Genomic DNA, 10937 nt, shown 5'->3' with positions numbered 1-10937 from the left:
TGTACTTATTATACAATTTCAATAATTATATACTAATGACTGATCTTGTTGCACCAAAACCCCTACCCCTTTTCATTTTTCCTACTTTATGTTGAAATAAATCACTTATACTTTTTCATTTCATCTGTAAATATAACAGTGTGAAGCTCTGTAAGTTTTATTAAAATACCACTACTACAAAATTATTACACTTAACAATTTAATAATTCTTTAATATCATCCAATATTCAGTCAATGTTAAAATTTCCAATTGTCTAATAATTTTTTAAATTTAGAATTTGTATGAATCAAGATCCAGATAAAGTTTACACACTGAGATTGGTTGATTTGACTCAGTCTCTTTTCATCTAAAGATTTCTTCCGACATCTTTTTTTCTCCTTGAAATTTATTTATCAAAGCAATTTGTCTTTGGTTTTAAACAATACAGATTTCGCTGATTGTATCCCCCTAATGCCATTTAGTATATGTTTCCCTGTCCTCTGTATTTTCTATAAATTGGTAGTTGGATCTAGAGACTTTATCAGAATCAGGCTTACCTTTTTTTTCCCCTTTGGTCAAGATGGTATTGTACAATATTTTACCATCTGGTGTGTCTCCTTTTGTATTTAGCAGCCATTGATGATCATTACCTGGATAGATTAATTGATCAGGTATTGCAAATGAAAACAGCATTCTTTCCTTTATTAACTGGAATATGTCTGTAAAGAGAAACTTTCTATTAATTTGATTTCCCAGTAGTCCAGTACATATTGAAAAGACATCAAATGGTTGAATCTTTCTCTTTGTTTAATGATTTTCAAAATAAATAGTTCATAGAATTCTCCAATTGTGACCTATTTTTAAAAAAATATAGGTCTTCATTCTTTTTGGGCAATTGTAGGCTTAAAGAAAAATTGGTCAGGCAGTATAAAGATCCCACCTACCTACCTTTCCTCCCCCATAATTTTCTCTATTATTTACATTTTGTATTAATGTGATACATTTATAATTGATGAAGCAATGTTGATACATTATTATTAATTGAAGGCCCTAGTTTAAATTAAGGTTTATTCTTTGTGTTGTATATTCTATGGTTTTTGACAAATGCATAATGAAGAGCATCCACCATGACAGTATCATACACAATAGTTTTACTGCCATAAATATGCCCTATGCTCCATCTGTTCATCTCTTCCTCTTCTTCCCCCACTCCTCCAACCCCTGGCAACGCTGATATTTTTATAGTCTCTATACCTTTGTCTTTTCCAGAATGTCATAATAGCATAGTTAGAAGCATATAGTGTATAGACTATTCAGATTGGCTTATTTCACTTTGTAATATGTATTTAAGGTCCCTCCATGTCTTTTTGTGGCTTGACAGCTCCTTCCTTCCCTCCTTCCCTCCCTCCCTCCTTCCTTCCTTCCTTCCTTCCTTCCTTCCTTCCTTCCTTCCTTCCTCCCTCCCTCCCTCCCTCCCTCTCTTCCTTGGTGATTGAATGGATATATGGGGACTGAGGGAGTAGTGGGGATCAAAAATAACTCCCATACAATTAGCTATATTATAAAAGGAATACAGCATGACCAGGCGGTGGCACAGTGGATAGAGCGTCGGACTGGGATGTGGAAGACCCAGGTTCAAGACCCCAAGGTTGCCAGCTTGAGCGCGGGCTCATTTGGCTTGAGCAAAAAAGCTCACCAGCTTGAGCCCAAGGTCGCTAGCTCAAGCAAGGGGTTACTCGGTCTGCTGAAGACCCGCGGTCAAGGCACATATAAGAAAGCAATCAATGAACAACTAAGGTGTCGCAACTAAAAAATGATGATTGATGCTTCTCATCTCCCTCTGTTCCTGTCTGTCTGTCCCTATCTATCCCTCTCTCTGACTCTCTGTCCCTGTAAAAAAAAAAAAAAAAAAAAAGTATGAGTTATAAAAGGAATACATAGTTTCTTTTAAAATAATAGCACTCTTTACTCTTTACTGCTGTTGCTTATTTTTTGCAACACTTTGTAATGTGTATTTAAGGTCCCTCCATGTCTTTTTGTGGCTTGACAGCTCCTTCCTTCCCTCCTTCCCTCCTTCCCTCCCTCCCTCCCTCCCTCCCTCCCTCCTTCCTTCCTTCCTTCCTTCCTTCCTTCCTTCCTTCCTTCCTTCCTTCCTTCCTTCCTCTCTCCCTCCCTCTCTCCCTTCCTCCCTTTCTCCCTCCCTCTCTCCCTCCTCTTCCTTCCTTCCTTCCTTCCTTCCTTCCTTCCTTCCTTCCTTCCTTCCTTCCTCCCTCCCTCCCTCCCTTCCTCCCTTTCTCCCTCCCTCTCTCCCTCCTCTTTCTCTCTTTCTTTCTTTCTTTCTTTCTTTCTTTCTTTCTTTCTTTCTTTCTTTCTTTCTTTCTTTCTTTCTTCCTTCCTTCCTTCCTTCCTTCCTTCCTTCCTTCCTTCCTTCCTTCCTTCCTTCCTTTCTTTCTTTCTTTCTTCAGTGAGGGGAGGGGTGGCAGAAACAGACTCCTGCATGCATCCTAACTAGGATCCACCCAGCAAACCCACTAGAGGGCGATGCTCTGCCCATCTGGGGTTTGCTCTATTGCTCAACAACTGAGCTCTTCTTAGCACCTGAGGTGGAGGCCATGGAGCAATTCTCAGCACCTGGGGCCAACTCATTCCAATTGAACTATGGCTGCAAGAGGAGAAGAGAGAGAGAGAGAGAGAGAGAGAGAGAGAAGTGAGAGGGGTAGGTGTGAAGTAGATGGGTGCTTCTCCTGTGTTCCCTGACTGGGAATTGAACCTGGGACATCCACTTGCCAGGCTGACACTCTACCACTTAGCCAACTGGCCAGGGCCAATAGCTCACTTCTTTTAGTGCTAAATAGTATTACACTGTATGGATATACCACAATTTATCCAATTTATTTCAGGACATCTTGGTTGCTTCCAAGTTTTGGTAATTATGAATAAAAGTGCAATAAACATCTGTGCACAGGTTTTTGCATAGATACGAATTTTCAATTGTGCCAGTTTTTTCATACTTTTGAACAAGCAATATTTTGGCAAACTTTTACATTTTGGCCAATCTGATAGATGGAAAATGCTATCTAGTCATTGTTTTAATATGTATTTCTTTAATTATGAGCAAAGTTGAACCGCTTTTTATATTTATATTTTTATTTCTGGAAATGATCTGTTCATGTTTAATTCTCTATTGGTTTGCTTTTTATGAGTGATATGATCCTTTATATAATGAAGATTTTGAATTTTGTGCCATATTTTTACAAATGTTTGGTCCAGTTTATTATTTGTCTTTTGACTTTTCCAGGGAAAAATTTAAAACAGTTATAAATCAAATTTATACATTTTTTTTATTTTGGGGGCCATTTATGTTTTGCATCTTGCCTTTCCATGCTGAGATTTTATAATATTTCCGTTACAATCTAGTGTTTTCATTATTTTCTCTTTTTTAAAAATGCACTTTATTTTTTAGAGAAATTTAAGGCAAATCAAACAAATGATACAGAAGTTTCCCATATACTCCCTACCCCCTCACATGCATAGCCTCCCCCATTATTAGCATCCCCACAAGAGTGGTACATTTGTTACAACTAATGAACCTACATTGACATATCATTATAATCCAAAGTCCATAGTTTACATTAGGGTTCAGTTATTGTATTGTACATCCTGTGGGTTTGGACAAGTGTATAATAACATGTATTGACCATTATAATATCACTGACTTTAAAATTCTTCTGTGTTCTGTTTAATCTCTAGCCCCTGGCAACCACTGACTTTTTACTGTCCCCATAGTTTTGCCTTTTCCAGAATGTTATATAGTTGGCATCATACAGTATGTAGCCTTTTGTCACTTAGTAATATGCACTTAAGTTTCCTCCATGTCTTTTCATTGCTTAATAGCTCATTTAGTTTTATCTCTTGTTGGGGACCAAAAAACCAACAGGGATTTTGCAGTTTAGAGTTTTGGGGGACAGAGGTATGGGGAACTGGCTGTAAGCTGAGAGTCTGCTCAACCTCCCACCTCACTTGTTCTGTGAAGTTACTAAAGGCTGTTAAGCTGTGGTGCTGGATTGTTTGTACTAATTCTATCCCCCATGTCCCCCAGAAAGACTGAGGCAAGTTTCTTCTATCCTTTGTGTGAAGTTAAGATGTTATGTATGGTGGGGGTTTTCTGTACTTGGTAAAATTCTTGGGTTGCCTTGGAGATATGATCAGAGATCTCATTGATTTGCTAATGGCCCACTTTGCCCTATAAATAAAGGAGGAAGTGGTTTTTGAGCACACTCTGTTTCTGCTATCAGCTTCGCAGAGCCCTCCCGAACCCACTCTTTAATTCTTTAAGCATATTTTCTTAATTCTGCACCGTTCCCACTCAGGACCTGGAATTACTAGTCGTGCTGGTTCACAAAAAGCTCTGAATAATATTCTATTATCTGAATGTGCTGCAGTTCTCCAACTCAACCATTAAATAATATTTTGGTTGTTTCTAAGTTTGGACAATTATTAATAAAACTTCTATACACATCCATGTGCAGGTGTTTTTGTAAAAATAATGCTTCAATTTCTTTGGGTAAATACTGTGAACCCTAATGGGGCAAAAGACACCTACTGCAAAGGGCTCCTGGTGGTTAACTGAGCTCAATTTTTAAAACAGAGCCTCACAACCAGTTCTGCACAGTGGCCTTGCATGCAAACTGCACTTCACTGAAAAGACAACACTGAACTGCCTGCCTGCACTGTATTTCTGTCATCTGAGCCAGCCCTTATAAAGGAGTTCCTGGAATCTTATTTGAAACACTAGGACTGAGGTTTTCCCTATCCAATCAGAGTTGTGCAGTTTGGGCCAATCAGAGTGGTTCTTTTCTGACCAATCAGGACAGAGCCTTTTGGACCAATCAAACTGTGATGATTTGGATTCTTCATTTGCATGGGGACTTCTGTCCATATAAGCCAGAACAGAGTGCACACCTTCCTTTTCCACTGAAAACTGAAGACTGTGGCTCCCTGGCTGAACTGAAACATAGAAGAGGTCTCACCAGAACAGAGCAGATCAGTGTGGTGCAAAGCAGAATGATGGAGCAGACCATCAAGGAGCAGAGCAGAGCTATATCTTGCTGGAGAGGGGTTTGATCCTAGAGTTGTTCTACAGCCATATTATTTTCACAGCTATGCTGTATCACAATTGAGTTGTTCTGCACTGAGTAGTTTCCTTCTTCACCGCACTCCAAATTGGAAGTTCCTTTTTGTGTTGAACTGGCACCAGCAACCATCAGTTGACAATACCAAGGAGCATAGTAGCTTGATCATACAGTAAGAGTATGTTTAGTTTTGTAGAAGCCATCATCTGTCTTCCAAAGTTGCTGTACCATTTTGTGTTTTCATTAGTGATGAATGAGACTTCCTGTTCTTCCACATTCCAATCAACATTTGGTGTTGTCGGTGTGCTGAATTTTTACCATTTTAATAGGTGTGTAGTGGTTTCATTGTGACCTATTAATTTTTATTAAACATATTTTGTGATCATTATAGATAAACATACAGTTGTAATAAATAATACAAAGAAATCTATTAATGTACTTCTCAATCATTTCAGCCAATGGTAATATAATATCATTTAAAACTATAGTACAATATCACAACCAAGATATAGATATTGATACAAGATACTGAACATTTCCATCTCCACAAAAAACCTCCATATTTCCCTTTATATAGCCACACCCACTTCCCTCCTGCCTTCACCCTGCCCTAATCACTGGTACCCACTATTCTGTTCTCCATTTCCATAAGTTTGTCATTTTAAGAATGTTACACACATAGAATTATACAGTACCTAATCTTTTGGAATTGGCTTTTTTCATTCAATTTTCTGGAGATTTATCAAGGTTGTTGCATGTATCAATTCATTCCTTTTTATTGCTGAGTAGTGTGTTTAACCACTCACCTGTTTTAAGAACCTCTGGGTTGTTTCTAGTTTTAGGCTATTACAAACAAAGCTTCTATAAACATTAATTTGCAGGTTTTTGCGGGAACATAAGTTTTTATGTCTCTGGGATTACTGCCCAGGTGTCAAATTGCTGTGCTGTATGGTGGTTGCATATTCAGTTGTATAAGAAACTGCCCACTGTTTTCCAGAGTGGAAATGGCTGCACCATTCATATAACCACCAGCAATACAGTATATGGGTTTCTCTGAAAGCTCACTGGAATTTGTTGTTATCACTATCATTTAGTGTTTATTTATTTTAAAGTGTACAATTCAATGGTTTTGGTAATTCATAAAGTTTTACAACCATCACAATCGTCTAATTCCAGAATTTCATCACTACAGAATGAAGCCCCATACCCATTAGCAGTCACTGCCCACCATTCTCTCCTCTAGCCTGGGAACCACTTAATCTGTGTTCTGTCTCTGGATTTTCCTGTTCTGGACACCTCATATATGTAATCATCCCATATGTATGCCAATCCCAGGATGGAGGAATCACTGCCCCTCTCATGATGAAGAGATTTGATGTAATTAGCTGGCTATTCTGTTAAAGAAATGGTACCCTACAGGCTGCTTGGGTTCTTTCTATGTTGCTGTACAAGCAGGCAGTCAGCAGTGGCAATAACTAAATCGGCTTTGGTGAAAGGGGAGCGTATGCTGTTGGGCCAACCCATAGCCTTACCCTTGCCACTATAGCTATTCCACTCATGGGATCATTTTGTAAGCACTGAGGTAGCCAAAGACAGAGGTAGCTGACATGCATCATCTGAATCATCTGTGCATCATCTTATTCACTGGATTTCTCAGTGCCCCACTAAACTGATATTCACAGACAGACATTGATTGAAAGACAAAGTTCCACACACTTATACCCACCCTAGTGGATCATGTACACGTCTCTTTCCTACAGCTCCTAGTCTTCACTCTGTCTCCTTTCAGACCACTTGTTACTACACAGGCACTTATGTATACCTTTAATTTAGGTCATTACTCCCTCCATACAAAACTGATGGCTGTTCTTCTCAAAGCTCTACACATGGAGAAGATTTCCCACTACCACCCAACAGTGTACTCCAGGTATTCCCCTGATGGGGATGTCCTGAAGCGGTAGGTGGTTCATACCAGTATATCAACCTGACCCACTCATGAATTATACCCAAGTTTTTCCTTCTTCCTTTGTCTGTTTGTATGAACCCCTACAGGGTTTGAGATAAGGTGTTACTGCAAAAGATGTGGGAATCTTGGAGGTTTTGCTCACTTGTTTAGGCAGTTTATCTGTGCCTTCTATGTCTACTTGGGCCCAATCCTGAATATATCATTTCCACCATACAGAGGATTACTGTTGCATGGGTCCACCTCTGACATTGTGGATCTGACAATATATACCTCATAATGAGCAACTCCCATTTCATAGTTACTTGATGTTTCATAGTTAGGTGCTCAGTCTCTACTAAGATTCACTTCAGGACCTCTTTTTCTAACAGGGCCTCCTTTTCTGCTGCAGAAATCATGGCTTTGCTCCAGAAACCCAGAGGTCTGATTTATAGGTTTTTGTTGGGACTTGCCAGAGACTCTTCACAGTGTACTTACCTACTATGGATATCTAACGATATTCCACCTTGTCCAGGTTGGAACATCTAATCTAAATGCCAGGGCTGCTCAAAGTCTGGACTTGCAATAGACCTCTCTCTTAATTTGAGCTTCACTCAAAACTGATAGCTCTCTAAGTTACCCAATATGGCTTGATGCAATAATTCCAGAAGAAGTACATGTATTTTCTCCAAAATCAAGAAATCCGGCAGGTGCTGTGTCTCTTTCTTAATATGAAGAGATGAGAGATACAAAAAATTGACCCTTGCTTGACCAGGCGGTGGCGCAGTGGATAGAGCCAACTCCCCACACTGCGTCGGACTGGGATGCAGAGGACCCAGGTTCGAGACCCCAAGGTCGCTAGCTTGAGCGTGGGCTCATCTGGTTTAAGCAAAAGCCCACCAGCTTGAACCCAAGGTCGCTGGCTCCAGCAAGGGGCTACTCGGTCTGCTGAAGGCCCGCGGTCAAGGCACATATGAGAGAGCAATCAATGAACAACTAAGGTGTTGCAACGCACAATGAAAAACTGATGATTGATGCTTCTCATCTCTCTCCGTTCCTGTCTGTCTGTCCCTGTCTATCCCTCTCTCTGACTCACTCTCTGTCTCTGTAAAAAATTTAAAAAAAATTTGACCTTATGGAAGGATGAATTGGTATGGCCAGGCTATTCACCAATCAGACAGGCTCCCAAACCTTGAAAGAGTTTATCTTCTACCCTTTGGCACATTTTCTTCGAACATCTCACTTCTTTTTTTAAAATTGACTTTATTGGGGTGACATTGGTTAATAAAATTACATAGGTTTCATATGTAACATTCCATAATACATCATCTGTACACTGTATTGTGTGTTCATCATCTGGTCAAGTCTCCTCCCATCACCATTTCTCCCACTTTACCCTCTCTATTTCTCCCCACGCGCCTTTTCTTTCCATAACCACCACACTGTTGTCTGTGTCTAAGAGCTTTGATTTTCTCAGCTTAATCCCTTCACCTTTCACACCCAGCCCTCAACCCCTTTCCCCCTCTAGCTGTCAGTCTATTCTCTGTTCTTCTTGTTTACGGGATCCAATTAACATGACATGTTATCTATACAGTTGACCAACAAGATATATTGCGGAATGTTAAAATGATCAAGTCCTTCTGGGCTGCATTGTGACAGGGAACAGGAGTGTTGACATAGCCCTGGGGCAAGACAATGAATGTGTTCTTCTTTTCTTTCCATGTAAATGTTATCGTCATTTGCTCTTCCCTATTGATGGTGATTGAAAATGTTGCATCTGCCAAAAACATTAGTCACAATATTAAGTATTATCCGCTGTGGTAAACAGATAACACCTGGCACCACAGCTGTAATTAGAGCTACCCCTTGGTTGAGTTTTCAGTTAGTATACCATTATCTGCCACAATCTGTCTGGTTTTGCAGGGGGCATACAAGTAATTGAATGGGCAAAATGGGGATTACTGCTACAGCATTCTTTAAATTTCTGAGAGTGACTCACTCAGCCAGGACTCATTATGTCTACTAATTTGCCATCTTGGTGGGTGGGGGGGAGGCACTAATTTAGGAGCTTGCACCTGCCCTTTCTGAATAATGACTCTAATGCTGTGGGTCAGGAAAACAACACAAGGGCTTGGAGCTGCTAAGAAAATCGGTCTCAGTCATACACTTAAAGATGGTGAAATAACGGGAGAGTGACATATGGACCGTTGGGAACCACTGTGTAACAGACTTGAGCAAGAGCTCAATTTCACCACCTGGCCTTGAATTCCCACTCTGCCCAGGAGCCATGATGCAGGGCCAGGACCAAGGTGAGGCAAGAGAAGTTCTTAGGGTACAGACTTCGAGGAAACACTCTTGGATGCCACGCCTACGCTTGCACGACTCGGAAAGTAAGTGCTTCTTTGAATGTTGTGCTGAGGCCTCTTACTTAGTGCACCTGGTCCCACCCCTGCTGTACAGCCTCACATCATTCTGCTGTAGAGCGCAGGTGTACCCCCGCACTAATTCCTTCCATAGCTCCTCCCCACCCACTGCACAGGAGACTGAGTTATTGTGATGCTGCAGCATGCCAGGCGGTGCGACCACACCACTTACTACCAGTGATGACATGCTGGCTGCCGTCTGACTGGATGATCCAGTTCTAGAATTCATCTCAAGGGAACTCAATTCTCCTGCCATTCCTGGTACCAATTATGTCCACTTGGCTTGTCCCACATAGCAGAGTGTAGGACAAAGATGTGAGTACAGGAAGTTTATTTGGAAGATGAGTTACGAAAGCAGGGATAAAAGAACTTGGTGAGAAAGACAGGAAATGCAAAAGTATATTTGAGTTGGTATCTCTGTGGGCAATTAGGATTAATGACCCTTTGACAAATGACCCTCTGATAATTAAGAGGTATATACCTGAGAACTACCCCTATAGAAGAATAATGGCGGTGTTTTAAGCATCATTCTAGCCCTCCACTTATGGAAGGCAGCTCCCTTTGCATTCCAGGCTTGCATTCCCGGTGGGCTATGTCCCCCTGGCTTAGGAGAAAGCCCCCAGGCAGAAGTGCGCAAGAACGAGGCAGGTATCTGAGATGGGAGGCTGAAGTCAAAGATGGGCTGAGCGGGTGCGGCATCAGAGCACCTTTTGATCTCCATCTCCACTGGGCACACCAGTGACAATTATTGATTACTTGCTTCCAGAGGCGAATTTAATAGCGGGTACACCAGGCATGCGCCCTGGGCCCCGACTTCTGAAGGGCCCTGCAAAACCCCAACTTTATACTTTTTTCTAATGACACCAAGTTTGGTTTCATATGTGCAATTTTAACATTAATAGTACATAATATTTTTTATTTATTTAAAAATATGGCTAGGCCTGACCTGTGGTGGCGCAGTGGATAAAGCATCGACCTGGAAATGCTGAGGTCGCTGGTTCGAAACCCTGGGCTTGCCTGGTCAAGGCACATATGGGAGTTGATGCTTCCTGCTCCTCCCCCCTTCTCTCTCTCTGTCTCTCCTCTCTCTCTCTCTCTCTCTCTCTCTCTCTCTCTGTCTGTCTCTCCCTCTCCTCTCTAAAATGAATAAAAAAATAAAATAAAATAAAAATAAATAAAAATAAGGCTAACATACATTTTTATTTTCCTTGTCTCTCTTTTTTTTAAGGGGCCCAATATTTTCTTCTGTGCTCTGGGTCTCAACCAACCTTAATCTGCCTCTGCTTGCTTCACCATTACTCCCAGGAGTATAACCCTGTGCTCCTCAAATATGTAGGCAATCTAACCCTGGAATCCTATTTTGAGGGTCTGTTTCTTGGGGCCCTATCCATACCCCTTTAGAAAAACAGATGGCACTCTCAAATTAGGTAATTTGAGGAGAGTTAATAAAGAGACTTTTT

The sequence above is a fragment of the Saccopteryx leptura genome, chromosome 6 (genome assembly GCF_036850995.1).
Source record: "Saccopteryx leptura isolate mSacLep1 chromosome 6, mSacLep1_pri_phased_curated, whole genome shotgun sequence".
In the NCBI taxonomy this organism is placed as follows: domain Eukaryota; kingdom Metazoa; phylum Chordata; class Mammalia; order Chiroptera; family Emballonuridae; genus Saccopteryx; species Saccopteryx leptura.
The sequence above is the reverse complement of the archived record's forward strand: the minus strand, read 5'-3'. Positions refer to the sequence as shown.